This window comes from Podarcis raffonei, chromosome 3 (genome assembly GCF_027172205.1).
Source record: "Podarcis raffonei isolate rPodRaf1 chromosome 3, rPodRaf1.pri, whole genome shotgun sequence".
NCBI classification, from domain to species: Eukaryota; Metazoa; Chordata; class Lepidosauria; order Squamata; family Lacertidae; genus Podarcis; species Podarcis raffonei.
Window position 1 is genome coordinate 59056269 of NC_070604.1, and position 27641 is coordinate 59083909.

The window sequence follows — 27641 nt, forward strand, 5'->3', positions numbered from 1 at the left end:
TAGGATCAGACTCTTTGGGCACCCGGTGACCAGTGTGATGTACTGTAAAGCAAACTGACATGCAGACAACACATTTTCAAAATATATTTCTGAAAACACTCAGGAGCACTAGGTCAGCAAGATGGAAAGCAGAAAACATGCATTTCCTGTCAGATTTGCAAGGCACATATCATAATTGTGGCCAGACCTATTTAAATGATACATTGGTAAAAAATTCTTCTGGTATTAAATGATCAAATGATACTAGGAAAAATTTACAAGGGAATGGCTGAAGGATGTGTCTAACTGGAAATATGTGGTTGAAAAAAGTTTAGGGATTTTTGAAATCCCTTGTCATACTGTAATCCTGGTTAGTGGTGAGCAAATGTTATTAGTACCTGATGCCTCTTCCTTGGCATATCATGTGAAAAGAATTTGGTGATCTCAGTCCAGTGTTTAATAAATAAATAAATATCTTCCATTATGATAATCCACCAGGAGAAGAGGCACATATTCCAAATGACATAGTACAAAGTGCTTTGGTAAACTGTCCATAGAGAGTGGATATGAAGTGGATATGAAGTTAACCATTGATGCTTCTGTTATGCTGTTTCTGAGAAGTGTCAAGTGTGCCTGCTTCACTTTAAAAGTAAGAAGCCTCACTGAACACACTTGGAATAAACATGCACAAAAGATTGCACTGCTTTACATTATCACCAAACTACGAGGTTGGAAAAAACCCATTGTGCCATCCTCTTGGGAACAGAATTTCAGGCAGAAGAATTTTAGCTTAGTCTTCTCCTGGACTGCATGCTGGTTTTCAGTGTGCAAGGAAAAAATAATAATACATGTGAGCTCACACTGTTCTCAGTTGCCAGGCAGTAGCAAGATTTTAAAAAGACGAAATGATGGTATAAAAGAGGAACCTCAGGTTCCAACACTTTATGCACAGCAATTTCATTTTAAAATGTCAGGTTTAACTTGGCATAGCCATTCTTACAGAGGAATCTAGATTTTCATTTGTATTCCAGGTCACAAGAAAAAGAAAATGTTACATTGACTCGTAGCCATCAGCACATTTCTAGTCTGAGTAGAAATAAAAAGGTTACTTTTAAAGTTATTGTCTGAAAGAAAATTGCCCTTAGGATGAAAAAGGATCGGCTTTCATTTAACAAGGACCAACCACCACTACTGCTACTGCCTCTGGCAGGGAAAACTTCTGTAGGATATGATGGTGGCAACGATATTGTATCAGCATTGGGACCTGGTCCAGGGAGGTCATTGAAGATGCTAAAAAGAGACAATGGCATCATCATCATCATCATCAACAACAACAACATTAATTTTGTTATTTATCTGCCACCCATCTGGCTAGGTTGTCCCAGCCACTCTGGGCAGCTCACAACAAAGTATTAAAAGCACACTAAAACCCCAAACATTAAAAAATTCTTCTGAAAGTCATACAGTGGTATCTCGGGTTACATACGCTTCAGGTTACATAGGCTTCAGGTTACAGACTTTGCTAACCCAGAAATAGTGCTTCAGGTTAAGAACTTTGCTTCAGGATGAGAACAGAAATCGTGCTCCGGCGGCACGGCAGCAGCAGGAGGCCCCATTAGCTAAAGTGGTGCTTCAGGTTAAGAACAGTTTCAGGTTAAGTTCGGACCTCCAGAATGAATTAAGTACTTAACCCGAGGTACCACTGTACAGTTGTTTAACATTTGATGGGAGGGCATTCCACAGGGTGGGCAGCGCTACTGAAAAGGCCCTCTGCCTGGTTCCCTGTAACTTTACTTCTCAAATTGGGGCAGGGCTTTTCTCAGCAGGAACTAACAGGAACTCAGTTCTGGCACCTCTCAGGTGGGCGCCATTGCTGTTATAAGAGAACAAGGGAGGCATTCACAGTGGGTTCTATCGAAAAATTGGTAACCTCCCCATTGAAAATCTATAGGTTAGAGAATACTAGCCAAGTTTGGGATCTCTTGATATTTGTCAAATCACGTCATGGTGGCAGTTGTGTTAATTCTGCAATACTATGGTCCACGGGAGGGTATCCCAGGGAGGAAGACAGTTTAAGAATTTTTTTTAAAAAAAATAAACCTAGAAGAAGATGAAAGAACACAAAAGCACTGTTCCACCCTTACTTCTGTCCAGCTGGTCTGGCCCACTAATAATTTATCTAATCCTACTAACGCACTGTGTACTTCTGTACAGACTACTGAAGTTATTTGCCCAGAGGACTTAAATATATATTTCAAAGTATTTCATCTTAATAATAGACAGAAACAGTGATTTCTGTAGATTAAATATCCAAAGTCATCTACAGAGGAAACCTGAGGCATGTAAGGACAGCTGCTGTGTTATAATGCAGAGTTTAGTGCAGAGTTGACTAGCCTGTGTTGTTGGGACTCCAGCTCCCTTCAGTCCCAGCCAGCATATTCAATGGTCAGCAATGATGGGAGTTGTAGTCTAACACCATCCAGAGGGTCATAGGCTCCCCCACCCCTGAACTGATTTATCTTTGAGAGTTTCAGAGTATTCACTGGTCTACTATTTTCTATGGAACCATTTCTGAAGCAACTTACAAGTACGTGGTTGTTTAAGCTATCATTTCTTCCACTAACACAGACCTTCAACCACATTTGTATATTTTCTTTAGCGTTATTTCTTTTCATCTAGTTCATGATTCATTTCGTTAGGGAGCTGTTTGAATGTGAAGCCGTTTTTTTATGTATAAAATGTTTTTTTTATGTGCAATATTGCCCTTATTCTAATAATAGCAGTACAGTCTAGAAATAGAAAACTAACGTCACTGACCACTTGAGGGAGATAGTGTGTTTTGTCTAGACGATGAAAGCTACAATAGTTCTTGCTAAGTATTCCTTTTCCAGATGGAAAATAATAGTTTAAAGTTTGCTGTGGATAAAAGAGATTCTTGGAAGAGATCATTTCACTTCATTTATGTCATTTGTCTAACCCTCTATAATAGTGGAAAGGTGTTTGCATAAATCTGGCCACTTTTGGTCTCTGTTTTAACCGCCCGAGCTACTATGTGCACTGAGTTGCACCTTGCCATGTATACTAGGAGTTGTGTGAAGACAGAGAACTAAGCATGAATTACCGTATTTTTTGCTCTATAAGACTCACTTTTTCCCTCCTAAAAAGTAAGGGGAAATGTGTGTGCGTCTTATGGAGCGAATGCAGGCTGCGCAGCTATCCCAGAAGCCAGAACAGCAAGAGGGATTGCTGCTTTCACTGCGCAGCGATCCCTCTTGCTGTTCTGGCTTCTGAGATTCAGAATATTTTTTTTCTTGTTTTCCTCCTCCAAAAACCAGTCTTGTGGTCTGGTGTGTCTTATAGAGCGAAAAATACGGTAACTTTTAGTACACTATAAGTATTTGTGGAGTATTTGCACTGAAGTATATCGTGTGGTTTCAGCAAAGAACTGAAAAGGCTATGTTAAAAATTGAAAGAAGAATAAGAAATACAGCTCCATTGCCATTTCCCCTTTGGGGTGGTGGGTGTGTATGTCCTATCTGGGTTAGAACATTTTTTTTATTACCATATGAAATATATTTTAGGTATGTGTTGCAAATTAACTTTCACTTTTGGACTAGCAGGGGTTTTTATTGCGGGGGTCAGGCACGTATAACTTTTCGCACATCTGTGAGGCATGGTGCTGCACACTTTTATTATCTTCTCCGTGAAAGAAAAGGATCTTACACTGCCGGTAATAAATGTCATTTTACATTCAGATCTATTGAGGATTGATGATGCGAAATTAGATGCAGCCAAAGATTTCCATTGTGAGCTATCGTTAGGAAACACAGGAAACAAAAAAGGAAATAAAGACATACTTCTCTGCTGCAACCTCCACATGCATGTGCATGCACACACAACACACACAATTTCTCCAACACTGATTGGTGACATTTCCATATATAGTTAGGAGTGAGACTCTCTTTCTGAAAATGGCATTTAAAACTTTCCCTTTTTAAGGAGCAAGCACCACTTTGGCAAAGCAACCAACCTGAAGCACATTCATTCTTTTGGTCAAAACATTAGCAGAGCACTTTGTTAACAAAATGTTCAGGTCACGACAAGGTCAATGCATGAACTGTAAGCCTTTTTATGAGCTAAATGTTTCCAAGTAGCACTCCAAGTTGAAAGTGCTGAAAGTAAACTCTCCTCCTGTAAACAGGCAGCCGCTGAGCCAAAGGACGTTTTCGTGATTCAGCACTGATGACTTTGCAGTGCCGTACACTTGTTCCTTGTGGAAAGTCAAAACACAACACTTAGAAGGCAACTATCCCTCCCCTTACACACACACACACACACTTGGGGTGTGATGGAGTCAGAGTTAAGGACTTTAAAGCCCTATTTATTTCAGCTGGCGACAGCTAAACATACCCTTAATTTCCTATGGAAACTGATGCTAAACTTGAGCAGGACCATTCATTTGTTTGGAACTGCTTGCAATGAATCGCATTCACAAGTATTAGTGCTGTGCAGAAATCTGTCTTTCTGTTTCTTGAACACTTCCTCCCTCTGTGAGGGCTCTTGAAATTTTTCCCCGAGAATGTCAGTTGGTGTGGAGCTTACCATATCCTTGTGAGGTGGCCAAGGGTGATGTGCCTCTGTTTCTTTCCAGAAAATGTTCTTCTAGCATTTTGCAGCCTCCCTGGCTGCCTGTGCTTCCTAATTTGAAAAAAAGTCCCATGGAAAGAGTAACCCCAAGATGCCTTCTCCTTGGCTTTGATTAAAGTACAGATACCCAGTTTATTTCTCTAAGCCTGTCTCCAAAATGCTGTTTACTGTGGGGACGGTGCTGCTAATATATGGTCCCCCCCCCGATATCCATGCTACATCATTGAAATAATAATAATAATCATTGAAATAATAATAATAATAATAATATATTTGTATCCCACCCACCCTGGCCAAGGCTGGGCTCAGAGCGGCTAACATCATAAAAACAACACAATATGCATAAAAACAGACATCACTTAATTAAAATACATCTTAAAATTAATTCAGACTCTCTCATTCCCCTTCCCCATTTAATCAGGATTTACCCTTTCTCTGGAAAGTCCTACCCATTTTTTTTTTTTTTGGTTTTTAAACAAACCAACAGCACCTGTTGCCATGTATGCAATATCTGAATGATCCATTTGCAGTATTAAGCCCCCTGTCCGAAGCCACAGTAACACACAGATCATGACTGTAATCATCTCTGTGTCGCATTTAATGACACTTCTACTCCTATATGAGCTTCATTATACTTCCCCCTACCCCTTTTAATATTTTCCTTCCATTCACACTTCTCTTTCTCTTTCTGTGGCAGTTAGTCAGACTGGATCCATCACTGGCAAGATCACTTCCCCGGGAGAAGCAGAGGAAGGATGTCAACACATTCACTCTTGTTTATGGCCTCCTCTGCTTTCCTCCCATCATCCCCCCTCAATCCCCAGTCTTGAGGATCCATGACAAAGCTAAAGTATACCCTTCAGTTCTTTCAAGGTTATAGTCTGTTAAAGAAACGAGGAAACACGGGGAGGGAAGAGAGAAAAAGTCTGTCCTCCTTGAACAAAAGAGCCTCTCAAAGTAGATCCTCTTTCTTCATCAGGTGAGAATTCTTTTTTTATTTTTTTTTATAAAAGCTCCTTTATCAGTCAGATTGATCTGGAGAATAAAAGCAGCCTTTGAAGCAACTTAATAAGGAAAGGGGGAACCTGGTGGGAAATTTTAGGCATAGCTTGCATTCTCTTCCCTAACCTTTGCTTCTCAGTCCTTGCCCTTCTGTCATTTGCTGCTAGCTTTTCAACATGAGGCTTGATGGGATAGTGAGTAGCATTACCAGGTTTCATAACCCTGTCGAAGGCAAAGCGGACAGAGGCTGAAAGTGGCAGTGGAGCAGCGTGGAGAAATAGGAGCAGGCTGGGAAGTGCTCAGATAACCTAGTCTTGTCCAGTGCAGGCCATCCAGGCCTTGATGGATCACATATATCGGTTGCCTATGTTGAGAATGCAAAACCAGGGTGATTTTCAAGCATAAGGTGGGAGGGGCGCAGGACTTCATTTACCTTGACCCCTCACAAGTGGTATAAGTCCTGCCACTGGGGTTAAGTCAGGTCTACTAAGAATCTGATATTGCTGTAGTTGTCCAGCACTTTCAAGACAGTTTTGCCCAATTGGAGTTCAGAGTTCCAGTTTCAGGCCACCACCCCCTCTCTTTCAGACACGGATAGCACTTTGCCTTAATCCAGTTCCTTTGCCTTTTATATACAGTGGTACCTCTGGTTATGTACTTAATTCGTTCCAGAGGTCCGTTCTTAACCTGAAACTGTTCTTAACCTGAAGCACCACTTTAGCTAATGGGGCCTCCTGCTGCCACCGCGCCGCTGGAGCATGATTTCTGTTCTCATCGTGAAGCAAAGTTCTTAACCCGAGGTACTATTTCTGTTTTAGCGGAGTCTGTAACCTGAAGTGTATGTAACCTGAAGCGTATGTAACCCGAGGTACCACTGTACCCATGTTTCATTCATAAGCTAGATCAGTCTTTCTCAAGGTTCCCCAACAGCATCTCCAAACTTGAACCCAGGGACAGAAAGTTCTTTTATCTATTGGGAATATTTGTCTCTCTTTGCATGGACTAGCACTGTTTATCCAAGAGCAAAGCGTGAATAAACACAAACCAAAAGGGATTAGGACATGCTATGTACTTAATTATGACTAACATGGCCTCAGCTTGCTCCCAATAAGTCTCATTAGGTAATGAGGCACAGCGGCTTTGATTGCAAGGAGGACACCTAATCTTCCGCTGCAAAAAGGGGAAAGGGTTTTATACCTTCTGATGGGGAAAATAATTTTAGATCTGCCTAAGAAGGCAAGAACAGATGAGGGATAAGTATGTGTGGGGGGGTCAAAGTTCTGCTGTTATTTTTCCACAGGTATACATGTGCATATAACTGCAACACACACACACACACACACACACACACGTATCTGATCTTCCTCCATCCCAAAATGTATGGCAAACTCAATAGAACAAAAGGGATTCTCTTTGAAATTGATGCAGATAGCAGTGACATAAGCAAATTTCAAGATGGTGGTGGTGGGGAGGAAGATTAAATGCCAATACTGGTTTCCAAATGGTTGCAGCCAAAAATTATTGTAGGACCTTAAATACTAACACATTTATTATGGCATAAGTTCTTCCAAGTCCATTATTTCTGCAGCTGCAAGATCAGGTTATAAATTTTGACTTTGTGTTATCTGACAGTGCCTCCTCAGAATAGAAATAACCATGAAAATTGAGCCATTTACATCTAACATCTCCAGCTAGCCACAAAAGAAAAATCATGATAAAGTATCCGTCATTAATATTTATTAAATCATGTTATTATTGCCAAAGAGTACCCATTTAAAACTATATGCTAAACAGCAGGCAGAATAGACAGTTTTGTAGTAAAGATGTCAGAGGATGACATCTTTCCAGCTGTTAAGAATTCCAGTGTTGATTTCTTGTTCCTTTGTGGAGGAATGGTCATGGAGGTGAAACATCAGAGAGCCAGAGGAGTGACTAAATATTGGCTTTTTTGGCATGGAGGTGGGGAATGTACAAGCTAGAGGGCAACCTTACTTTACATGGGAGGATGGCTGAAGGTCCTTAGATTCTTCAGGCCTCCCTCTCTGCTGGCAGAGTCTTATAGTCTTATAATCACTTATAGTCGCTTATAGTCTTAAGTGAGCGTGTTCATTATTTGAGAGCATATAAATGAATCTAGATTAGTAGGTTGGAGCAAATAGCATGACAAGTTATGTTACCCAATAGGAATGCTGTCTTTCATCTACGTTTTCCCATAGACTGTTGTATTCATCCCTGCAGAATCAGGTTAATGCTTCCTGCAACCATCTTGAATGCCAAATGTATCTCCTTTGTTTAGACAAAACTTTCTTCAAAATTTTGCCCATGTAACGGATAAAGCAAGATGGATTACAAATAGTGAAAAAACCCAAATATTGGGCAAATAGAGTTCATTGCCTTATATAGTAGCTTGATTCGTATTGGCAGAACATTTGCCCAACTTCCAGTATTTGAGGCAAAAAAGAAAAAAGAAAAAACGACTGAAGCAGAAGCTGAAGAAGTGCATGCATGTGTTTGCCCTATTGGCACATATCATTCTGTACAAATGTTGCATTCTGAAGCATCTGCTATGAGTATTCACAAGAAGAGAGATTTATTCATTCTTTGTATTCACTCAAAACAAAAACAAAAGCTATGCAGATACACTTCCAAGTTCTGACAGTTCCATTTTTTGAAAAGATGGATGTAGAAGGGAGAAAAACCCAGAAATAGCTTTTGATTATCAAGAATAACAGAGCATAGGTGGTCTTGTTGTGGCTATAATAATTGACACTGGCGGAAGATGTTACACAGCAAAGACCATCCATAGAACCAATCTGAAATCAGCCGAAACCATGTGGAACCATGGCAGGCTTGGAAGACGAGAGCACTGCCAAGTAACCAGCCATCATGTGCCCTGCCTTAAATTTCCCAGAGATTCCCCATCCTCTTTTAAATGCTATGGAGAGGGAGAAGGGCTCCCTTTATCCCACAGCAGGCTATAAAGCTAACCAACAATAAGGAACTTACAAGAAATGGACTAGGAAATATTAGCACAGGGGATGCATGTACCGGTAGATTTGGCAGAACTGGCCACCTGACCATAGGATAACCTAACCATCACCTTTCATTTTTTTTCTCTATAGATGGACCCCCTTTCTTTGATTCTTTAATCCCTAAACCATTTAACTACTAGCTTAGAAATATATCTATTAGTGAAGATTACTGTAACTTGTTTTAAAACAATTGCACAGACTATTTATCTGATATTTTATTTGCTCAGACCTTTAGGCATGTCAATTAGCTGGTTTTAACTGTTGCCTTTTTTGCCTTTCCATTCATTTACCAAGTTTTTTAAAATGTTTCTGTTGTTTGGTTGCTCTGTGCCTAATTTTAATATTGTATTTTATTGCAATATTGTCTGCTGTTTTAGGAGCTTCTCCACTGAAGAGCAGTAATCCTTTTTTTAAAAATAATAATAATAACATAATAAATATGTATATTGCAGCAATATTTCCAGGAGGGCTGCTTCTAACAGCAAAGAACATTGCATGTGGAAAGTGAACCAAGCTTACACCCCTGAATAATGACAAAGAGAGTCCTAAGGACTTGGACACAAATAGTTTTCCATTTCTTTGCTGTGTGAAGCTGCTTATGTCTCAACCACGAGGGGTTTGCATTGCGATGGCAAACATTTTCAAACCGACATGGGCTCCATCTCCGTATAACTCAGCACATGTCTAAATGTATCACACCTACAGCCTGGATCATGTTTGGCACATGGGATCACAGATCTCGGCTACACTGCAGCAGCCAGCATAGATGGCTCCAGATGTCATGGATTTCAGTTCTTGTCACCCCCTATCATCATGCCCAGTGGTCAGAGGTTATAGAAGCTGTAGTCCACAAACCTCTGGGCTGGCTACCCCTGAGCTAGAACTCTCACCACAGTTCTGTGCAAGGTTGTCCACAAGCAAACTCATTCTGCTCATATTTCTTTGAACTTAGTCCTTGGCTAAACAATTTTCCAGGCGGGTTTAGTGGTTCAGAATTGGAACCCCAACCCTGACACCGGTTAAGATGGCAAAGATGTCTTCAGCCGAAGAGCCAGCAATCATGAGCTGTGATTCTCTTACCCACGGCCTGGCTTTGTGATCTCCCCACTTCATCGCATTAACCAAGCCAGCAGGAATTCTCCTCACAGTGCTGTTTTTGAAATAGAACCAGACTCTGAAAAGCCCCTTTGGAAATGAGAACATTTCCTGCCCAGTGGTTCACGGGGGATGTGGAATGCCTGTACAGCTGACACCAAGTTTCTTTGTCCTGTCGTAAAGGTATAGTCATTCAATAAAAGGAGAACCGCGCAGGGTGGGGGGAAATGGGAGTATGGCAGTTTTTGCCATATGCACTCTATTAAGAGTAGAGTTGTATGGCAAATCTGCTCTTGATTACTGCTCGCCCCTCCCCCCCAACTCTCCTCCCAGGATAAAGCTGGAATATCCTCTATAAGCTAACTCTTAAGTGCCAACAAGTCTTAGAAACTTTACACAGAACAAAAAATAAAATAAAACATGAGTTGCTTGAAGAGGGAGCAACCTGACTACAACCCTGGCAGTGTGAACCTAAAGAACACAAGGTACTTTATTAGTGACCCACCTTGGTAACCCTGGCAAGCTAATGGAAGAGGACTTTTCTATTCAAACATTTGCTAGATAAAAATGTAGAGCAGGGATAATAAAATTCTTTGGGGTGAACCCATATAATGAAACACTCACAAGCTATTATAAACAGCTCTCCCCTGGGTGGTGATACGCTATCAGTACTGGACAAAGTTCTCCTTCCCCACCCAACTAAGCCTTGCCTCTTTAGGCATCATTAATTCCCCCAGAAATTTAAACAGCTGTCACTTGTGATACTCTTCAGGTCTACATGTGGGAAAGATTACAGTGTTATAAGGCAATCTGTTTCTCAAGTGCAAATCTTCTCCTTCATAGGCTGGGGATCAGGCTTGCAAATCTCTTGCCAATAATTGGTGGTCGCTGTGACTTACGCAAGTGAGCCATCGACCTTGTGGGTTGTGCGCTCTTATTAAAGTCAGCTGCGCATCTCAGATACTTTAAAAAATAATAATAGGTAGTTTCTCTTGCTCTTCAGAAAGAATCACCTGTACATAGCCTAATAAGGCTGCTTTAATGACCACAGCTTGAGGTAATAGATCACTGTGAGAGACAGGGGAGCAATATTTGGTCATAGTGTGTGTTATTGCCCTTCTGGACTTTCTGAGGTATTGCATAGCTTCTTTTTTTTAACTAATTTTTTTTATGGGTGTTAGTTCCGATGCAAAAACCAGATCACACATAAAAAATGGATCTTTGCAATGGCAGCAAGCCTAAGCCCTGCATTCAGAACCTCAGACTTCTGCAACTATCCATGCCACTTGCTGGCTGGCAGTACTCTTGGGGACATACGCTGCACTCTCCTTTCAATCTCTCAGTCCACTCTCCAAATTCTTCAAAAATTGAATTATAGTATCTTGAGCAAAAATAGGCTTGTTTTTGATCTTGCTTTTTAAAATCATTTATTTATATCTAGAAATCTGAGTAGACCCATTAAAATAAACTGACTTGCTACATAAGGGCACTGATTTCTGTGAGGCTGCTCTCAGACTAAGTATGATTGACCTCAGCTATCATCCAGGCAGTGGAAATTGCACAAATCCTCGTTACTGCAGCCAGTGCAACCCAGTACAGTCATAAGAGCCTCAATGGCACAAAAATGAGACGGCAGAATAATAGCCCAAGAATGGTGTCCACCCAAATAGTTTCTGCTGGAGAAAATCAAGCTGCGAAGTCTCTATTTTTAGGATTTTTATGGGCTGGCCAAAAAGATCTGTCAGGCTTTGTTACAGTGGTATATACATTTACCCTGCAGCAATGAGATTTTCATTATTTGTATCTCTATATCCCTATGATAACATTAGATTTATGCTGGCTGCAATGCCTGCCTCCTTTTACTGCCTTGCCTCACACATCTAAACTGCTTATTGAAAACCGGGATTATATCAGAGTTTGTTTGGAAAAAAGAAATGAAGCAAAACAATTTCTAGAACAGCGCCATGTCTTGAAGTTGTTGTCGGCTGCCCTGAAGAGTCCTGTATTCTTAGCTATGTTCACAGTGCAATCTTTTGCCTGTCTACTCAGTGGTAAGCATGTATAGGATTGCAGTCTTAATTAGCACAGGTGCAAAAATGTTAGAAGTAAAAATACTTCTGGAGTGTTTTAGAGAAAGGGCATAGCAGATTTCCAGTTTGCAGGATCTACCACTTCCAGACTTTGGAAACTCTTCCCTAGAGAAATTAGACTGGCTCCCTCTTTGTCCTTCTGCCGGCAGGTGAAGACTTTCTTCTTCCAGCAGGCTTTGGGGAACTGACTGCTTTTAATGAAAGGGCTGGTGCTGGGCTGTTTTTATTGTGGCTATTGATATGGTATGGCTCAATCCAAATAAGACTGGTGCACTGTTAGTGGGTGGTTCCCTTGAGTGAATGGATGGGAGGTAGCCAGCTTTTGATGGGATCACACTCCCTCTGAAGGAGCTGGTACATAGCTTGTGGGTACTTCTAGATTCTTTGCTGTCACTTGAGGCTCAGGTGGCCATTGTGGCCTCATGGAATGCTTCCATCAGCTTAGGATGGTGGCCCAGCTGTGCCACTATCTGGACAGGGGTAGCCTAACTTCTGTTGTCTATGCTCTGGTAACCTCTAGGTTAGATTACTACAATGCCTTATATCAGCCTTTCTCAACGTGTGGGTCCCCAGATGTTGTTGAACTACAACTCCCAACACCCCTAGCTAGCAAGGCCAGAGCTCAGAGATGATAGGAGTTGTAGTCCAACAGCATCTGGGGACCCACACGTTGAGAACTGCTGCCTTATACGGAGGGCTGCCTCTGAAGACAGTTAAGAAATTTCAACTGGTGTAGAATTCAGCTGCCAGGTTGCTCCCACAGTTTGAGCATATAACACTAATCCTGGCCCAACTGCACTGGCTGCCAATTAGTTTCTGGGCCCAATTTAAAGTGCTGGTTTTGACATATAAAACTTTAAATGGCTCAGGACCACAATGTCTCAAGGACTGCCTCTCCTCAAATGAACTGACCTGGACCCTGCCTTATACAGAGTCAGGCCATTGGTCCATCTAGCCCAGTATTGTCTACACAGACTGGCAGCAGCTGTCCATGGGTTTAGGCAGCCTTTCCCTCCCAGTCCCCCCTGGAGATGCCAAGATTTTATCCGTGACCTTCTGGATGCAAACCAATACTCTACCCAGAAGCTATGATCCTTCCCCTAAGGAGGCGGAGGCGGGCGGGGCAGGAGAGAAGATGAACGTCAGTGGGAAAATGTCTAGCCTTGCCCTGACTTGCTAAATTTGCATGCGCAGTTATCTTCCACCTGCAGTCCAATCGTACAGTTAATGAACAGCTTTAGCAGATGGTCTGCGGTTTGTGCGAACCAGGCCTTCCGCCTTTAAGCCACTGTGTTACACCAGCTCTCATTGCAGTTTTACGGCAGCTGAGGATTGACCCACCCCTCCAAGTGAGAATAAACTGAAAACGTCCTTAAGTGGCCAGATTGGGTGGCCTGGAAATATTTGGTTTAAGGAGCAGAGCCATTATTTTTATTCAGAGTGTGTAATCCTACAGATAAACAAAAGAGAAACTTAAGCCTTAACTGTTGCATTTTTTACGTGATGCTCATGCATGTCTCTGTGGTGCCACTATCAATCAGGTCCCTGCAGGGCAGCAACAGGAGCAGGAGAGCATAAAGAGCCTTGTTAGACTCAGCTGAAGCCCATTTTCATTTGGAGACAGGCTTAGAGAAGATTTTCCCAAAGAAAGCTGTGTCAGTAGTTGTTTAAACGTACATAAGTAAACAATTTATGTGAACAAATTGGCTGAGGGTTTTTTGGGGGGGCAGAGGGAGCAGTGGAGAGCTCTAACTGCTTCTTCTCATCAAAGATCTTATCAGGGCAACCTGGCTCAGCGACAGGAGTAACAACATTTCTTAAGCACAAGTCCAATTTAAGACGTCCTTGTTGTTCAAGTAAGGTCTCTCTTGCAAAAATCAAAATGCTGCAGTGCCAAGAGCTATGCTCTTCCCATTTCTTTACTTTCAGACATGTTATGTAAGATACATAGGCTGCCGATGCCCAAATGGAGTGAAGGCAAACATTTTAACATGCTTCAGAATTGCATAAAAAATAATAATAATCTACAACCAAATTAATCTTTGGCAAAGCTTTCTTGGCTCCATAGGAGCCCAGCCATTATCCACTGAGGTCAATGTGACTAATCTGGTGTTTAATGTATTGATTATGAATGCTGCTCTGTGTGTTCTGTTTTTTTTGCTGAAATTGTTAGTTTTATAATTTGTTTTAATGGATGGATCCATTTTTTTTAAGTTTGTTTTTATATTTGTAAGTTGCTTTGAGCAAATCCTTTGTGGATCAAGAAAAAGGTCTCTCTCTGTGTGTACACACACATATGTGACTTACCGGTAACTACAAGGACTTAGACTTCACAAGTTTACATGTTATGGCTTGAAGATTTTTTTGTTATATACACACACATAGTCCAGTCCTAATCATCCTATGTCCATTCTATGTTGGACCAACTACAGTTCCCATCATCTCTGACCACTGACCATGCTGGCTGTGGCTGATGGGAACTGGATGGCCACAGGTCTACTTGCTACTTTGATTGACAAACTCCTTTGTCAAGGGCTCCTTGTGATTAACCTAAAGTTACCGGGTTCTGCAGCCACAGCAGATGCTGTGATTCTCCAGCGGTTTGACTTTACCCTCAGAGGTGCACTCCGTTGTCTCCTTATTTATAAGTAAGGCTGTGAAGAAACATATTTTTGACACTGAGTCCACTGTGGATCAAATGTGTAACTCATCCTTGTTTGGGACAGATATATAACCTTCCCAAGAGAATCAAGCTTGGATGCACTCTGTGTAGAGTGTGGATTAGTTGGCCCAAGAAACAGTCACAAAACTATCTCCTCCCCTAGCTGGCTGTGCAGAGTGCTAATTGGTTGGTTCTTATGTTGTTGGCCAGTCATGAAGCCAATTCCCTTGCCACCACCTGGAGTGATTCAAGGTTTTCTTTAATGCATTGGCTTAAACTAAGAAGCAGCTGCCAAATAAATATTTAACAAGATAGACAGGGATGGGTGCTTGGTTTCTTTCTTTTAATGCCCAAAGCCTTCCCAAAGATCAATTTGGATCCAGGCAGATATTCCAAAAGAGGTGTGGGGGAGGATTGTAGAGCTTGTCCTGTAAGAAGAAAAACCTAAGCTGCCTTTCATACAAAAGTATGCCTATATACAGCAAAATCCTATATATGTTTATACACAGAAACCACTGTATTGAGTAAGGCAATACTCCCATAGCATTGCAGCCTCAATTTCACAGGTTTCAGTCAGGCTTCCTTCCAAGCGATCATGCTCATAAAACTAGCCATAATGAGCTAGATTTGCAGCTACTCCAGTTATGCAAATTGCAAAACAGATTTCCATAAGGCTGGACCAAATTGCAAAACAGATTTCCATAAGGCTGGACCAAAATGATTTTCAGTTCCTGAATACTTCTGGACAGCTTTACAGTAGTGTTGGACTGACTGGAAGCTGTTCATGCTGGGTTTTCATGATTCGTTAGTCTATGATTGATGTAGATTTCCTACTAGGTAAAAAAAAGTAAGCAGTTGTTGCAAGTGCAGATGTAATAAACAAGGAGCCCTTGACAAAGGAGTATGTCAGTCAGAGTAGCAAGTAGACCTGTGGCCTTCCAGCTGCCATCAGCCCCAGCTTGCATGGTCAATGGTCAGAAATGATGGTCACTGTAGCCCATCTAACAATCCAATGTACAACTCTAAGTGGCACAGTAAGTAAGACTGCAGGGTCTAACAACTAGGAGTGCTTATTGAACCCCCAAAGTTTTATTAGAATCACTTTGATTTTATGTAAAGAATAAGGCAAATAAAACATAGTCTTCTTCATCCTTAACTGTGAAGAGCAAATGGACAATACTTTTAAAAGGTATGAAGAAACCTAACTTGCAATGATCATTATCACATACTATATACTGTCTCAAGAATATGACCTGACTACAGGTCATAAATCTGAACAAGCTACAAAGTCCTTGTATTTGTTGATGGAATACCTGTAAATTACAGTATTTTCATCCATAAAGTTCTCTTGCTTTTGGAAGACCATTGTACCCTCTCAGAGTTCTCTTCACCCTTTGGCAATAGTTCTGATAATGCACTGGACTGAAGATCCTCATCTCAGACAAGGGACAGAAGAATTAGGATTTTGACCTTTAAAAACGGTTGAGAGCCAGATCTTTTATTGCTGCTGGCTGCAATTTTAGGACTCAGATGTTTGCGCATGTTTTGAATGGCTCTTGTCTAATGCAGAGATTGTGAGCATCTGGGTAGGACAGCTTCCCCCTTATTTCAACTATTCAGTACACAGCAAAACTGAGTCTTCATTGGGTGATCTCATAGGCATGTGCTCTCATAGGCATGGCAGAATATTCTGTTCTGCCCCCTTTCCACTTGGCTGGCTGCATTGGCCTCCTCTCTGATGCTCAGGTGAGTCAAGATTTATATTTATATACTGCCCTTCACCTTACAGTTAAAGGGCTGTAAAATGGGTCTGCATTGGGTAAGGACTGCATCTCAGTGGGAGGTCCCAGGTTCACTCCCTGGCATTGCCAGGGAGGGTTAGGAGGATCTCTGGCCTGAAACCTTGGAGAGTCACTACCAATCAGTGTAGGCAACACTAAGCTGTCATGGACCAATGGTCTGACTTGGTATAAGGCAGCTTCCCTATGTTCCTGTGTTTTGAAGTGGGTGAATCCTTCATGTCTGTTGATAGGGACGACACAGATAAAAACAAGCTGGTGTTTAAGATTCTAATATCATGAGCACTGAGCATGGTTTGTGTGTGTATAGAAGCTTCCTACTCATCACTTTTTCTGAAAGTACCATTTCTGACGGGGAAGAAAAGCTGCTGCTGGTACACATCTTATTTTTGCCTCTGGTAAATGGGACTTTTTAGGGTTTTATCTTATTTCAAAAACCTCCCAGACCCGTTTGACCAAAGGCAACAGTGAGCCATATGAAATGCTTGCGTATATAGTGGAAACTGAACACTCTCTCAATTCACATTCAAACATCGTAACATGTCTTCTCTTGCCAGCAGCCTGAGAGTGCATTGTGACTGGTGTTAGATTATACCCAATCCACAGACCAATCTGTTGTCTTCTTTACTTCAATTTTCTTTCTGCCTCTTGTATGCTGCTATTGCAAAGCTTATTTGCCATTGATAGTATCTGATTTTGATGCAGTTTTCTCTGTCCTTATACCATCAAATCATGTTTTTCATGTGTAGGCTATATTCCTTTTTCCAACTCAGATTCCTAAATGTATGCTTCTTTACAAACTTATGGTGTGTGTGTGTGTGTGTGTGTGTGTGTATGTGTATGTATTACAGCAGGCATAGGCAAACTCAGCCCAGACTACAATTCCAATCAACCCTGACCACTGGTCCTGTTAGCTAGGGATGATGGGAGTTGTAGTCCCAAAACATTTGGAGGGCCAAGTTTGCCTATGGCTGTATTACAGTGTTATTTTTCTAGGAAAAGAGGTGCCGGAACTCACCATGAATGCCTCCCTTGTTCTCTTATAATGGCAATGGCAACCACCCGAAAGGTTGCAGAACTAAGTTATGGTGAGTTCTGGCTGAAAAAATGCCATAATATAATATAATGCAATGCAATAATGTTCAGGTCCCTGAAATCTTCCAACTGATGTGGTTAAGTCATTTTATCACACACATATAATTTCAAGGAAGAAAAACCAGAGCAGGGTCACATAATCACTGTTCGACATAGGAGTAGAGAGGGGAGGTTGAATGCTTAGGTGATTTTTAACCACGCTGGCATAAATCAAGCTGTTCAGAACAGTGAAACTCTGATTGCTGTATGGCGAGACAAGTTTTTGTTACAGGCCCTTCATTAAGAGGCACTGAAGTTTAGCCAGAAAGATGAACTTTCAGCTGTACTAAAACAACAAGTGTGGGAGAAAATTAGAGAAGACTAGAACAACAACACATGAGTATTAGTTGAACTTTGTCCAGCTAGGCAGCCTAGCAGAATAGCAAAATGAGGAGACAAACAAGCAAGTTCCTCTGTTTATTTCTTGAAATACATTTTGTTGTGGAGGGAGCTATAGGAGCATAGTTCAAAGTGTAGTGGATGGGTGAGGAGGAATGCTACAGCCCTGAAATATGACCTCCAGCCCCCTAGTCCCACATTTCCTGATTAAAATAGTTTTTAAAATAAGTAAATGAAACAAAAAAATTATTGGAGAGAGGAAATTGGAAAGGGGTGAAAGGCTATAGATTAGTGGTAGAACACATGCCTTGCATACAGAGTCCCATCATCAGTCCCCAGCATCTTTAGATAGCGCTGGAGGAAACTCTGGAGGGCTGATGCCAGTCAAGATAGACTAGTGTTGTGTGGATGTGTCCAAAGATTAAAGCCTACTGGGATATGATATGTAATGAACTGATTTTTTTCCCCAAAAATACCTTTAGTAAAAAACCAGAGGCTTTTTTTAATTAGGGATAATAGGTGAAGAAATTCTCAAAAAAGACATAAATATATTTATGTATGCTCCCACGACAGCAAGGATACTTTTAGCCCAGAAATGGAAGCAGTAGGAACTTCCAGCGTTGGAAGAATGGCAGATGAAGATGATTGCATATGTCGAGCTGGCGAGACTGATGGGGAAAATTCGAAACCAGTGCGACAAACTGTTTGAAAAGGACTGGAGTGAATTTGTACAATATATGAAGGAACATTGTAAACACTTGAAAACATTTGCAGGATTGATTTAAAATATTTTGTTCGGTTATGATTTGATACCTGTTTATAAATACTAGAAGTCTTTTAAGTACAGCGGTAACTCAAGTTACAATACCTTCAGGTTACATACTCTTCAGGTTACAGACTCCGCTAACCCAGAAATAGTACCTCGGGTTAAGAACTTTGCTTCAGGATGAGAACAGAAATTGTGCTCCGGCGGTGCAGCAGCAGCGGGAGGCCCCATTAGCTAAAGTGGTACCTCAGGTTAAGAACAGTTTCAGGTTAAGAATGGACCTCTGGAACGGATTAAGTACTTAACCCGAGGTACCACTGTATGGAGATAAGGTAAAATAGGGTGATTTAGAAATGCGAAGATGAAAGTGATTACATATGGAAGTCAGGGAGGGGGAACGGGAGGAAGTCAAAGCTCAATTTGAGTAAAGATATATGTGATGAAGAAATTTTATTTGGTTGTTTTATATATAAAGGAAAAAAAGAAAATTCAATAAACATTATATTATAATAATAATAATAATAATAATAATAATAATATAATAATAATAATAATAATATAATAATTTTATTTATACCCCACCCATCTGGCTGGGTTTCCCCAGCCACTCATTAAAATACAATAGTCCTTCAAACATTAAAAGCTTCCCTAAACAGGGCTAGACTAGTGTTGTGGCAAATATTTCTTATGAATTTTCTCCATCAGTTAAAAGAAATGACATTTGAACACTTCTCAAAGAGAAGAGTTTTTTGGGGTGTGTGTGGGTGAAATATTAGAGGCATTGTTTCCATTGCAGCAGATGCTTGTCTGAAGAATTATTTTGATGTTTGGATCACCGAGGCAAAGCACTTCAGGGGTCCCTGAAGCCACTTGTGGCAGCTTGTGGAGATACTGCATCACCTATGACCAGTGGCGTAGCGTGGGTTGTCAGCACCCGGGGCAAGGCAAGTAATTTGCGCCCCCTAACCCGTGGATTTGCGCCCCATAATCCTAACCCCCAGATGTTGCGCCCGGTGCGGCCGGCCCCCCCTGCACTCCCCACGCTACGCCACTGCCTGTGACAAGCCAAAAATACCCTTGAGATACTCTATTTCACCTTGGGATTCCTCCAAGTCCAATGCACAGCCTTAAAAAATATTTCACAGAAGGATAGTCTTCTCTGAAATGCCAAACACCTGTGATTTCCATTCATTTTCAATGCTATGTGTGAGAATGCTTTGTACTTCTGAAAATTTGGCCCTGAAAGGGCTGAGGAAGGATCTTGATCTCAACATTTTATGATGCAATTCACCAGTCATCATTGTCGCCGAGCTACAATGATTTAAAGGGAGCTTGAGAGGGATTTGCAAAATGCTGCACTGAAATAAATGGAAGTTGTACATCAGCTGTTTCTGGTGGATTGTACTTTCAGGCTGTTTTTGTTCAAAACCATCCAAAGAGCATTTTAGATACAACAAAACCATTTTGTGCTCCTTTTCTGGAAAGCTTGTTCCACAAGTTCATAGGTCTTTGAATGTGATTAACAAGGTAGACTAAAGTTCAGTTTATTTTTTAATAGTAAGAATCTATTTTTGGGGAACTGAGAGAAAGTAGCTTCAGCATTTTGGGCTCTGAACTTCTTGAAACAGATGGTATGAATTTTGTACCTAAGCTCATTCAGCACTTACTGCCGGCTGCTAGATTAGTCCTGGCAGTTAGCTGGAAATTTCCAGTCCCTCTGAAAATTAACACCTGGTTTTAAAAATGCCGGTATATAGAATTTGGGGGGAATATCATTAGTTTTAAAAATTGGGGGAGGAAAGTATCTGGAAACCCTACATTTTTCAGAAATTCTCAAAACATTTTATGAAAGGAAAATATCAGAAGAAGCTGCCTGGACCTTGAGGTTTACATCAGAGGCCTTTCTCCGCAGGTCATCTCCAAGGAAGGTATAGAGGGTGGCAATGAAAAACAAGCCTTTTCTGTTGCAATTCCAAATCTATGGAATACTCTCCTTAGGGAGGCCCATCTGGCACCAACTTTGTCATCCTTTTCGTGCCAGGCCAAAATATTTCTGTTTTCCCGGGCACTTGGGCAGCACCAATGATTAGCTGGTTTTACTCTTGGTTATGTTTCTAAATATGTTCATTATTTTATTACTGTATTTTCTTCTTTGTATTGTAGGAACCAATACACAAGTTCAACAAATCTAATCCTAACCTAATGTTTAGGAGCGTTTTCCCAATCCAACCCTGTGGCCAACAAGAAAGCATGGTACAAAGTAAGTTCATCCACCCTTGGACATGCTTCCTTGTCAACCAGAAACTTCTATGGATACGTCCTCCCTAAAGGGTTTTGTAACTGTCCCTCCATCAGAGTGGATCAGGGTTAGCATGACCCTCCCAAAAACAATGCACATAGTCCCAGGTTCCATCCCTGGTATCTCCAGGTAGGGCTAGGAGGAGTCTTGTCTGGAAACCTGGAGAGCCATGATCACTCAGTGGGGACAGTACTGAGCTAGATGGACTAATGGTCTGACTCAGTATGAGGTGGCTTCCTATATTCCTATGTGGAGGTTTCAGACGCAGACATGGAGGGAAGACAGGATATTGACAAATCCCTGGAGGAAAAGGATGGTAGGACACAAGTCTTGCAGGACCATGGACAGTTCACTGAGAGAAAGCAACTTACTCCAATGGAGTGCCAGCACCAGTCAATCCCTCTTAAATATATTGGCCCACATTACTCCTCTCAGGTTCCAGCCCCTTGCTGAAAGCAAGGCCCTTAAAGGGGATCCTCAGGCCTGCAACAATACAATCTGTTACTTCTCCGTTACTTCCTGCTTGGTAAACTCCCTGCACCCATGAGTAGGCACTGGGGATGAGAGGTGCCTGGCGCAATGGCATGTAGCCTATTGGAAGAAGCTCAGTCAGGAGAAATGATTTCTGAGGGCCCCAGCTTACGGGTCTTAAGCTTCTTCCTGGTTGCCAGCTTCAGGCTCTCTGCTGGATCCCACACCTGTGCAGATGATGCCAGAGAGCTGGAGCTGAACATCACTTCCCACTTCAGATTTTGGGTGTTTCCTGAGGCTGATGTAAAAACTGAGCTAGGTTGCCTTCTACAAAATTTGAAGCATTTTATTCCCAAGGATTTACAGTCATACCTCATATTATGTTTGCTTCATGATACGTTTTTTCAGGTTGCGTCCCGCGGCGACCCGGAAGTACCGGAAGGGGTTACTTCCGGGATTTGCCGCTTGCGCATGCACAGACGTGCAAAATGACGTCATATGCATGTGCAGAAGCAGCGAATCGCAACCCGTGCGTGTGCAGATGCACTGCTGCGGGTTGCGTTTTGTTCATGTTGCAAACAGGGCTCCGGAACAGATCCCATTCGTAACCAGACGTACCACTTGCAATTCCCATTTGGGATTGCAAATACCTTGTGTACATTTCTCTGTAGATAACTCTGTATCAGGAGTATGGTCCTCTAGATGTTGCTGGACCACAACTCTTGTATAATCTCCTATCATTGGCCATTCTGGCTGGGGCTGATGGGAGTTCGAGTCCAGAAGCATCTGGATGGCCAGAGGTTTCATAACACTGCTTTATATTAAGCCCCCCAAATTCTGTGGTTACCGTGATAATTATCCTGATTATAGTCCAAGGAAGTAAGGTTAAGGTTGCGTGTGCATTGAGAGGCAGCTCTGACAATGGATTAACCAGCAAGTGTGACAGATGGATCAAAGTTAGGGCAGAAGAACACTCTGTCTAGCTCAGCAGATAGCATCAACAGACCTGTAAATGCATTTTGTATTTCCTTGCTAGATCTTGCCAGTCAACCTTTCCAGACAAAATGGTGATTAGTATGGGAACTCAGTAGAGGCAATGCAATCTCCTCTGGCAACCCTAAGCTATGACCAGGGAATGGAGATATACTGAGTGAAGTATTACAACCTTTTTGCAAGGCCTTACTATCTTCTTCTTCTTCTTCTTCTTCAGGGAAGTTTTTAACGTGTGATATTTTACTGTATTTTTGGTTTCTATGGAAGCCGCCCAGAGTGGCTGGGGAGGCCCAGCCAGATGGGCGGGGTATAAATAATAAATTATTATTATTATTATTGTACTGGTATTATTATTATTGTTGTTGTTGTTGTTATTGTTGTTGTTGTTGTTGTTGTTGTTATTATTATTATTATTATTATTATTATTATTATTATTATTCTTCTTTGGCAATCACTCATAGCCGAGTAAGCCGAGTAACACTATATTTTACATGTTGATGATCATGCTGATCTACAAACTTCCTGCTTATGGTAAAGAAATATGGGTAATGTTACAACAGATCAGTTGCACACAAATTATTGTTGGTAGCAATAATTTAATTTTTTTGCCTTCTGAAACAAAAACAAGCATTCGGGCATTCAAAGGGATTTAGATTTTTCACCTAGGCAAACGTTTGGAATTGTCATTTTAGTTACTGTAAAAGGCCTCTATCTATCTAACATTTGTGCTTCAAAATGGAAACCACAATCATACTGAGTGCATTAGCTTCTCAATGCACAATTCACGACTTTATCACTTTTTCTTGGCTTGGTATAGAAAAAGGCAATTAATCAATCAGACATAGGTTTTCTAGGTCTGGTCTTGATTTATGCATCTGCATTTAGTAGACCCTAAAGCAGAACGTTCTGATTTATTAGCAGTAAGCATATCTTGTTTGGTCTCCGAAAGACTTATATTATGGTGACAGGGAATAATATGAGCCTTCAGTAGATAGCTACGCAAATGTATATGTTTTCTTCTACCACTAGGCCCACCACAAGCAAATGAAAAGCGTTTTAGCTGAAGTGAGAAACAGAATACCAGTAAAATGCAGACGTTATCTCAATGCAGAATGAAAGTGGCCATTTTTTATTATCCTGCTTTTCAGAGTGCATTTTTCCTTTTCTTAGTCTAACCACTGGGAAAAGTAACTTCTTACCGATAAAATGTTTTGGGTTGGCTGATGACCTTAGAATCACCTTTTTAAAGAAACGAAATAAGTCAGAATATTATTCAATGATATTATTCATACAATTTATGGCAGAGTGAGTGTTTGAAGCCCCATGGAAATTTAGTGGAGATGGTACCAGTACAATGATAACATACATTATGGCCCACACAATAGGCATCAGGTCAATTGTCCAATACCTTCTGAACTTAAAATGGAGGGAGGGAGGGATGGCGGATAGAATTGTCTGAAAATTGTGATGCCAAGCTTATCTACAAAGACTATTTTCAATTCCTGTCCTGCATCTTAATACTGATGGCAAGTGAGTTCCCTTACTTCTGATTATGGATACCATTTTCATGTATTATTCAATGCATATAAAATTATACTATTATGTGCATTATAGCACATATATTAATGGCATATGCTCCAACTTTCATAAAGTAACCAGATGCATAAATGGATATATAAACCAATGCACATAATGGTGTAAAATATATATCAATATATTCATAATGATGTGTGTCAGAAATATAGGACAGTGGGGAGCTGGACTCCTTTATACGAAAAGTTTGCATATAATTTTGTGCATAGTTTTGCATATAATTAGTTGGGCTTTCAACACCCCCACAACATTTTAGTTCTGCTGTTGATTAACCAACAGGTTTGTGATGAATGCTAGCCAGATTCAGCTCTTTTTGTAATAACTACTCAGCTTCTGATTAGCTCCTTGAATGCACACACAAATTCAAAGGCTGAAGTAAGCAAACTAAGTGTTATCCCTTGGCAAATGATCATGCAAACAGGTCCATGTATAACAACTTTATTACACATAGCAAAAGTCCTCCATCTGGACAATATGGGCTTCATAAAAATGAAAAATTGATTGTAATAATTCAGGTCCTTTAGCTACTTTGTAGATCAACCTTGTCTATCATATAAATTCAAATAATTATAATATGCAACATAAGTGAAGTTCTGCAATGCTTGCACATTTGTTAATACAGACAGGCTACTCTTATCATCAGCCCAAGCTTTTGGTCAATTTTCTGATAGTTATCAGTTTCTCATAAATTGTAAGAAGTAAATAAGAATCCTATGAGATACAATGTAGCCAGTGCTAACATCTGCTCTGATTACAGAACTGTAGAGTTGGAAGGAACCCTGAGGGACATCTAGTCCAACCCCCTGCAATGCATGAATCTCAACTAAAGCTGACAGATGACCATACAACCTCTGCTTAAAAATCTCTAGTCAAGGAGAGTCCACTTCCTTCTGAGGGAGTCCATTCCACTGTTGAACAGCTCTTACTATTAGAAAGTTCTTCCTGATGTTTAGTTGGAATCTCCTTTCTTGTAACTCTAAGTCATTGGTTCAGGTCCTACCCTTCAGAGCAGGAGAAAACAAGGTTGCTCCATCTTCCATGTGACAGCCCTTAAGATATTTGAAGCTGACTATCATATCTCCTCTTTTCCAGGCTAAACATACTGAACTCCCTCAACCATTCCTCAAAGGCTTGGATCCAGACACTTGACCATCTTGATCACCCTTCTCTGCACAAGTTCCAGCTTGTCAACATCCTTATTCAATTGTGGAGCCCAGAACTGGACACAGGACTCCAGGTATGGTCTGACCAAGACAAAATAGAGCAGTACTATTACTTCCCTTTATGTTGATGCAGCCTAGGATACCATTAGCTCTCCCCCCCCCCCCAGCTGCATCACACTGTTGACTCACGTTCAGCTTGTGGCCTACTAAGACCCCTTGATTCTTTTCACATGTACTACTGGCAAGCCAGGTGTGCCCATCTTATTTCTGTGCAGCTGTGTAAGTGTAGGACCTTACATTTGTCCCTATGGAAATTCATTTTGTTAGTTTGGGTGCCGTTCTCCAATCTGTTAAGGTAATATTGAATCCCAATTCCGTCTTCTGCAGCATTTGCTATTGCTCCTAGTTTGGTGTCACCTGCAAAGTATCCTCTCAATTTTTTTTCATCCAAGTTGTTTATAAAGTTGTTTGAACAACAATGGGCCCTGGACACAACCCTGTGGCACTCCACTTGTCACTTTTTTCTAGGATGATGAGGAACCTTTGGGTTCAGTCAGTCAACCTGCTACAATCCACCTAACAGTTGCCTTGTCCAGCCCACATTTTACCAGCTTCTCCACAAGAATATCATGGGGGACTTTGTCAAAAGCCTTAAAGACATCAAGATACACTATGTCCGCAACGTTCCCCTGATTCACCAAGCTTGTAACTCTACCGAAAAAGAAATGAGATTTATGTGGTATGACTTGTTTTTGAGAAACCTATGCTGGGTCTTAGTAATCACAACATCCTTCTCACAGTGCTCACAGACCGACTGTTTCATTATCTGTTCTAGATAATTAAACAGTCCTGGTATTGATATCAAGCTCACTGGTAGGTAGTTACCTGGGTCTTCTTTACCCCTCGCTTTTTGAAGACAGGGACATTTGCCTGCCTCCATTCTGTAGGGACCTCACCTGTTCTCCAATAATTCTCAAAGATTATAGACAGAGACTCTGAGATTACATCCATAAGCTCCTTTCTTCCTTACTGAGAGAACCACAATTTATGGTTTGCTTATTCCTTAGTGTTAGTGTAGTCTACACTTGACTGCCATAATATCAATTATTTAAAATTTTGCTACACCATTGCTGGCTTCTTGCTTCCTTTCATCGTGTTCATATATAAATAAAACATTGTGGTTCAGTGTCTTTCATGAAGCGTGGGATTTAAGTAATCAACAATTTCTTTTCTTCCAAGATTTTATCTGAAGCCTAACCAAGTATGTCATTTTGTTGGACTTTACATTGAGGGAGCCATAATCTATCATGAGAAGCATATGAAAGGATAAGAGCTAGTCACTTTTCAGGCAATCTTCCCATACAGATAGTTGTGCGGCTTGAATATATTAACTGAAAAGTATTATACTGTAGCCCTGAATGTATTTGTATTTGAAATGTGTTAAATCCAAAATGAACATTATTTAAATTAACACATCCTCACACAATTCTAAGATTAGACTGAGCGATGATCCAATTCTTTTTAACCTTTCCTCTACAACACATAAAACATTTTTTCCTTGAGACATCTGGATTTAGTCTAGCAGAGAGGTAGCCAATGTGAAACTTCTGGATTTTTGTGGGACTACAATTCCCATCACTGTTGGCTATGCTAACTGGGGTTGATGGTAGTTGTAGTCCAAGAACATCTAGAGGGCACCATGTTGGCTAGTGCTTGTTTAGAAAGAAGCTCAAGACACCATGAGTAAATATTAGGGTTCTTACATGTTATCTTTTGAAGCATTCTTTTCTAAATGGCAATAACATGGAAGCATAGCTGAGTTTTATTTCAGGACCCCGTTGTAACCAAAGGGGGACTTTCCCTATGTTTTTGCAGTCTCTCTCTCATTTAGAAGCAGCTGGTCTGATAAGTATGACTCTTTGAGCAACTTACGACACAGGGTTGATGGTACCGAAGGGTTAAGGAATGATTTTCATGACATATATGGACACATTACGTTTTGCTTATAACATTAATAATGCGGTATTAAAATGTGACACCAGAGGGCACTGCAGAGCAACCAGGAACCCCACAATAGGGAAACTGCGTTGTTTGCCCTGTGAGATCTATTATAGTTCTAATAACATTAAAAAGGTCAGTGTAGATCCAGCCATAGAGCAACGCTGGCTAGGCCCAGCTTCTGAGGGGATGTATCACATTCCTCTGGATAATCTTCTCACTTCACTAAGCAACATAATTCAGCCTGGACCCCCATAATTCAGCCTGGACACTCAGGTCCAGCTCCGAGGCAGTTCCCTCACTGTGAGAAGTGAGGTTACAGGGAACCAGGCAGAGGGCCTTCTTGGTAGTGGCGCCCGCCCTGTGGAACGCCCTCCCATCAGATGCCAAAGAAATAAACAACTATCTGACTTTTAGAAGACATCTGAAGGCAGCCCTGTATAGCGAAGTTTTTAATGTTTGATGTTTTACTGTGGCTTTATAATTCATTTGAAGCTGCCCAGAGTAGTGTATCAGCAATTGAGTGGCAGTATTCTTAGCAGCAGGGAGCATCTGAGCTCCAGATGGAATAATCCATCA

At 41.1% G+C, this 27641-nt stretch overlaps 1 long non-coding RNA gene across 1 annotated transcript; it reads left to right on the forward strand.

The window, feature by feature from the left end:
- The first annotated feature begins 5377 nt into the window (after positions 1–5377).
- Positions 5378–27126, forward strand: LOC128410514 (uncharacterized). Its single transcript, XR_008329531.1, has 4 exons — positions 5378–5583; positions 20709–20805; positions 24994–25138; positions 26940–27126. It is a non-coding gene; the product is annotated as an uncharacterized LOC128410514 (long non-coding RNA).
- The last annotated feature ends 515 nt before the right edge of the window (positions 27127–27641 follow it).